Below are 6,367 nucleotides of genomic sequence, written 5' to 3' on the forward strand. Positions count from 1 at the left end.
GTGGTGCAGAAGGAGTCAGAGAACGTTTAGGATGGAGACTTTGGAAGAGCAGGTGATGTTTTTTTGTTTTTTGTTTTTTTAACATCTTTATTGGAGTATAATTGCTTTACAATGGTGTGTTAGTTTCTGCTGTATAACAAAGTGAACCAGCTATACATATACATATGTTCCCATATCTCTTCCCTCTTGCACCTCCCTGCCACACTCCCTATCCCACCCCTCTAGGTGGTCACAAAGCACAGAGCTGATCTCCCTGTGCTACGCGGCTGCTTCCCACTGGCTATCTATTTTACGTTTGGTAGTGTATATATGTCCATGCCACTCTCTCACTTTGTCACATCTTACCCTTCCCCCTCCCCATATCTTCAAGTCCATTCTCTAGTAGGTCTGTGTCTTTATTCCCGTCTTTTTAACTTAGTCCTGAGTAAGGGTTCTTTAGGCAGTCAGAGGGAAATGCATTCCAGGGATTTGTATGCACAAAGACAGGGAGGCGTGAATAGGCGTGGTGTGTTCCTGAGATTCAGGGCATTGGGAGGAAGCTGTTTAGTGAGCTTTAGGGATTGGAAGGGCAGGGGACGGGGATGAGGCTAGACTTAGGCAGATGTGTATCATTTGTATTTGCTCCATTGTTTAGCTTCTTCTCAATATTCCATTAAGTTTGGAGTTTATAGATATAAACAATGATATTTAATTGAAAACCAATATGGATTAAACCATTAGGGATGTCCCAATCAGAGATTTTAATTTCTCAGGCACTTAAAGTGGTTTCCTTCAGAAGTGATATAAAAAGCAACACTAACATACTGTATGATTCCATTTATATGAAATATCCAGTATAGGGAAATGCAGAGAGACAGAAAGAAAGACCGAAAGTGGTTGCCAGAGGCAAGGGAGGAGGGAACTGGAAAGTGACTAGTTAAATTGGTACAGAATCTCCTTCAGGGCTGATGAAAATTTAAAAAAAATTTTATTTTATATTGGAGTACAGTTGATTTACAATGTTGTGTGATGATGAAAATATTTTGAAATGATAGCAGTGATGGTTTCATGCCATTGTGAATCTACTAAATGCTACCAAATTATACTTTGAAATGGCTAATTTTGTGTTATGTGAATTTCATCTCAAAAATATATTGGCACAATAACACAAGATTTAAATGCAATATTCAAAAGTAAAGTAATGTGCTGTCAAGAATGCAGATTGGGACAGTTCTAATTTTCACATATATCTAGAGAGAAATGTCAGGCAATTTGATCTTACTATGTAAAGGCTGTTTATCATTAACCTGGTTGAACACTAGAAAAGGAATTTTTGATGAATAAAGCAAAGCAACTGACACACAATTTCAGAAGCTTAGATAATTTAAATGAAGACAAATTTTCTCTTTTTGGATGACATTTACTGACTGGAAAGTCTGTATTGTTATCTTGAGGATTAATGTCTTAAAATGGCATTGCATTGTTGAAGGTACTGTTTTTCATGTGGTTCATAACTGCAAAAAAATTCAGTTCAATATTGCAAATGTATAAATTGATTAAAGTCAGAGTATCTCAGCATATAAATTACTCCCTAGAGGAAAGCATTCATTTTTAGATTAGATATTATTATAAAATGAAAAAATTACAATGCTTTAAAATTATGGGCAAACATGTCCATAAACTTATTCTATACTTACACAACTATTATTATCTTGTGTATTCCATTACAACTTTTAAAAATAGGATTCTTTTAAAAAGGATCTTATTTTTGGTCCTCGGAGGCAGAGACCTGAGTTTATCATGCTTTCTGTCATAGCAGAGTACATCAGTGGTCTGTTCAAGGCCTCTCTCATTTTATTTTATCTTTCTTCTTCATTTTCATCCCTACTCCAATTTCACATCCCCTTAGTTATTCTATTCTTTAATCTATGTTCATTGAGTTGTATACATACACACATTTTGGAAATATATATTGTGCTGTTTTGTTTATCTGTGCTTTTACTTTATATAAATGGTATCATTCAGATCTCATTCACTCCACCTGTATTTTTAAGGTACTTTCTTCATAACGCTATCCTCTGTGCTTTTCAACTCCCCTTTTGAGTTTTTTATTTCAACGATTGTATTTTTCATACTCAGAATCTCCAGATTCTGGCTCCTTGGGATTCTGTTCCTGGTTCTTGTTTGTAACATTCTGTTTTGTTTCTTTGTGGATAAATATTTTATTAAAATTTTATTTTACTTAAAATTCTTATTTTAACCAATCCATTAATTTGGCTTCTTCTACCACAGAGTGTTGCGTTTGTTGTCTTTCTTCTATAGAACTTGTGCTCCTCCTGTTGAATTTAGGGAGTAGGTTCCAGGGAGATACGGTAGGGTGGGGAGCCTCTGATCTTGCCACCTGGGCTAGACCATGGCCTCTTTACATCCCTTCCTCCCCAACACTTGATTTTGCCTTACCTCTCAACGACCCACTGTCTCTCTCCCTTAGGGCACAGTTCTTTCCCGATGATTGCTTGTCTTGGATAAAATCACCTAGACCAGTGATTCTATAATTTTAATGTGCATCAGAATCATCAGTCATGCTTGTTAAAACATAGAATGCTGGGCCCAACTCCCCAGACTTTCTGGTACAGTAAGTTTGCGATGGAGAAGAGTATTTACATTTCTAAGAAGTTACCAGTTGACACCATCCTTGGGCTGACCGTGGTGGATGTTTTGAGGGCAACCGACCCACAGCCTGTGCACCCCATACCACCTCCTGTGGAAGCTTAAGCTGTCTGTGTAGCTTTCTCCCTTTGTCTCATAACCATGTCCACCAATGAGAATGCTAATTCGCCAGCTGCCTGCCTTAACAGATTCAAGAACAAGGGGAAAGACAGTACAGAAATGAGGCAGCACCAAATAGAAGTTAATGTGGAGCTGAGGAAAGCTAAGAAGGATGACCAGATGCTGAAAGGAGAAATGTCAGCTCTTTTCCTGATGACGCTACTTCTCTACTGCAAGAAAACCGCAACAACCAGGGCACTGTAAATTGGTCTGTTGATGACACTGTCAAAGGCATAAATAGCAACAGTTTGGAAAGCCAGCTCCAAGCTACTCAAGCTGCTAGGAAAGTGCTTTCTAGGAAAGAACAGCCCCCCATAGACAACATAATCTGGGCTGGTTTGATTCCAAAATTTGTGTCCTTCTTGGGCAGAACTGATTGTAGTCCCATTCAGTTTGAATCTGCTTGGGCCTTCAGTAACATTGCTTCCGGGACATCAGAACAGACCAAGGTTGTGGTAGATGGAGGTGCCATCCCAGCATTCGTTTCTCTGTTGGCATCTTCCCACACTCCCATCAGTGAACAAGGCTGTATGGGCTCTGGGAAACATTGCAGATGATGGTTCAGTTTTCCAAGACCCAGTTATCAAGTATGGTGCAGTTGACCCGCTGTTGGCACTTCTGGTGGTTCCTGATACGTCATCTTTAGGATGTGGTTACTTACATAATCTTACCTGGACACTTCAAATCTTTTTCGCAGCAAGAATCCTGCACCCCCCTTAGATGCTGTTGAGCAAATTCTTCCTCCTTTAGGTCATCTCCTGCATCACGATGATCCAGAAGTATTAGCTGATATCTGCTGGGCTATTTCCTACCTTACTGATGGTCCAAATGAACCAATTGAAATGGTTGTGAAAACTGGGGTTGTACCCAAACTTGTGAAGCTTTTAGGAGCTACTGAATTGCCAATCGTGACTCCTGCGCAAAGAGCCATAGGGAATACTGTCAATGGGGCAGATGAACAGACTCAGGTTGTAATAGATGCAGGAGCACTGCTAACAAACTCCAAAACTAATATTCAGAAGGAAGCTATGTGGACAATGTCAAACATCATGGCTGGCCGCAGGACCAGATACAAGTTGTAAATCATGGATTAGTCCCATTCCTTGTTGGCATTCTCTCTAAGGCAGACTTTAAGACACAAAAGGAAGCTGTATGGGCTGTGACCAACTATACACGTGGTGGAACAGTTGAGCAGATTATATACCTTGTTCATAATAGAGCCGTTGATGAACCTCCTAACTGTGAAAGATACCAAAATTATTCTTGTTATTCTGGATGCCATTTCAAATATCTTTCAGGCTGCTAAGAAACTAGGCAAAACTGAGAAACTTAGTATAATGATTGAAGAATGTGGAGGTTTGGACAAAATTTAAGCTCTACAAAACCATGAAAATGAGTCTGTGTACAAAGCTTCATTAAACCTGATTGAGAAGTATTTCTCTGTGGAGGAAGAGGAAGATCAAAATGTGCCAGAAACTACCTCTGAAGGCTATACATTCCAAGTTCAGGATGGCACTGCTGGGACCTTCAACTTTTAGATTGTACATCTGAGGCATAAAGTTGTTTGTTGTGTACTACGTTTGGTATAAGTTTGTCTTACTGTTTCTCTACTAAGAACTCTTTTTAAATGTGGTTTGTTATTGTAGCGCTTTTTACAACGAAACTATACTTGAACAGTTCCAAACTGTCCATACTGTATGAAGCTTCTCCTCTCAATGGGTTTCTTATTTCTATGTGGAATTTCGTATCTTATAGTGTCCTGTAAATAAAGATTAAATTCCACCCTTTACTTCAAAGAAAAAAAAAGAAGAAGTTACCAGTTGATGCTGATGCTGCCAATCAGGAACCAAGTTTTGAGAGCTGCTGACTTAATGGGATAAAAGGAGAAGTAAACAAATAATTAGGTGTTGGCCCACCTATGTGCACCTCTTGTTTTCTGCTTCTCCTCACTAGTTCCAGGATCCATCCCTGCCTGGATATTACCCTGAAGCTTCTATTTAGCTCTGGCTGATCCTGGCTGGCTCCTACTGCCTATGATCCAGGACTATGTGAGGTAAGATCAAAGCCCAAACAAGGAAGTTCTCCTCAATCTATTCCCATGATCATGGTTTTGGACCCTCTTCTGCTCTGGGTTGCCCTTCTCCTCTTCCCTCATTACCCCCACCTGACTGGGACCCAACCAACTTGTTTCCTTAGAGGTTTCTGACAGTTATATGTTTAAAAATTTTTTGATGTATTTACTTTTGGCTAATAAAAATTGTATATATTTAAGGTATATAGCATGATGTTTTGATATATGTATAAAATGTGAAATGATTACCACAATCAAACTAATTAACATATCCATCAATCTTCCATAGTTACTATTTTTTTGTGTTGAGAACACCTGAGATTTTCTCTCTTAGCAATTTCAAGTATACAATACATTATTATTATTGTCATCATGCTGTACATTAGGTCCCCAAACTTGTTTATCTTGTAACTGAAATTTTGTATCTTGTGATCAATATCTCCCCTTTTCCCTCCTCCCCCCAGACTCTGGTATCTACCATTCTACTCTCTGTTACTATGAGCTCAACTTTTTTTTTTAAGATTACATATATTAGTGAGATCATGCAATATTTGTCTCGATTATTTCATTTAGCATAATGTCCTCCAGTCTCATCCATTTTGTCACAAATGGCAGGATTTCCTTTCTAAAAGGCAGAATAATAATCAATTGTATATACATACCAAATTTTCTTTACCTGTTCATCTGTTGATGGACACTTAGGTTGTTTCACATCTTGGCTATTGTGAATAATGCTGCAGTAAACATGGGAGCACAGATGTCTCTTTGAAATATTTTATTTTCTCTGGATATATACCCAGAGTGAGATTGCTGGATCATATGGTACTTCTATTTTTGAGGAACTTCCTTACTGTTTTCCATAATGGTTGTACCAATTTACATTCTTACCAACAGTGTACAAGGGTTCCCTTTTCTCCATATTATTACCAATACTTGTTGTCTTTTGCCTTTTTTTTTTTTTTAAAGATTTATTTATTGATTGATTGATTGCTATGTTGGGTCTTCGTTTCTGTGCTAGGGCTTTCTCTAGTTGCGGCAAGCGGGGGCCACTCTTCATCGCAGTGCGCGGGCCTCTCACTATCGCGGCCTCTCTTGTTGCGGAGCACAGGCTCCAGACGCGCAGGCTCAGTTGTTGTGGCTCACAGGCCTAGTTGCTCCGCGGCATGTGGGATCTTCCCAGACCAGGTCTCGAACCCGTGTCCCCTGCATTAGCAGGCAGATTCTCAACCACTGCGCCACCAGGGAAGCCCTTGTCTTTTGATAATAGCCGTTCTAACAGGCGTGAGGTGATATCTCACTGTGGTTTTGATTTGCCTTTCCCAGATGATTAGTGATGTTGAGCATCTTTTCATATACCTATAGGCCATTTATATGTCTTCTTTAGCAAAATGTCTGTTTAGGGGTTTTTGCACATTTTTAAGTTGAGTTATTGGGATTTTTTAATATTGAGTTGTATGAGTTCCTTACATATTTTGGATGTTAACCCCT

General features: G+C 39.0%; 1 pseudogene; it reads left to right on the forward strand.

Annotated features, from left to right (window-relative positions):
• Positions 1-2,786: 2,786 nt before the first annotated feature.
• LOC137751311 (importin subunit alpha-1 pseudogene) lies at positions 2,787-4,373 on the forward strand (annotated as a pseudogene).
• Positions 4,374-6,367: the final 1,994 nt, after the last annotated feature.

Source organism: Eschrichtius robustus, chromosome 17 (genome assembly GCF_028021215.1).
Source record: "Eschrichtius robustus isolate mEscRob2 chromosome 17, mEscRob2.pri, whole genome shotgun sequence".
In the NCBI taxonomy this organism is placed as follows: Eukaryota; Metazoa; Chordata; class Mammalia; order Artiodactyla; family Eschrichtiidae; genus Eschrichtius; species Eschrichtius robustus.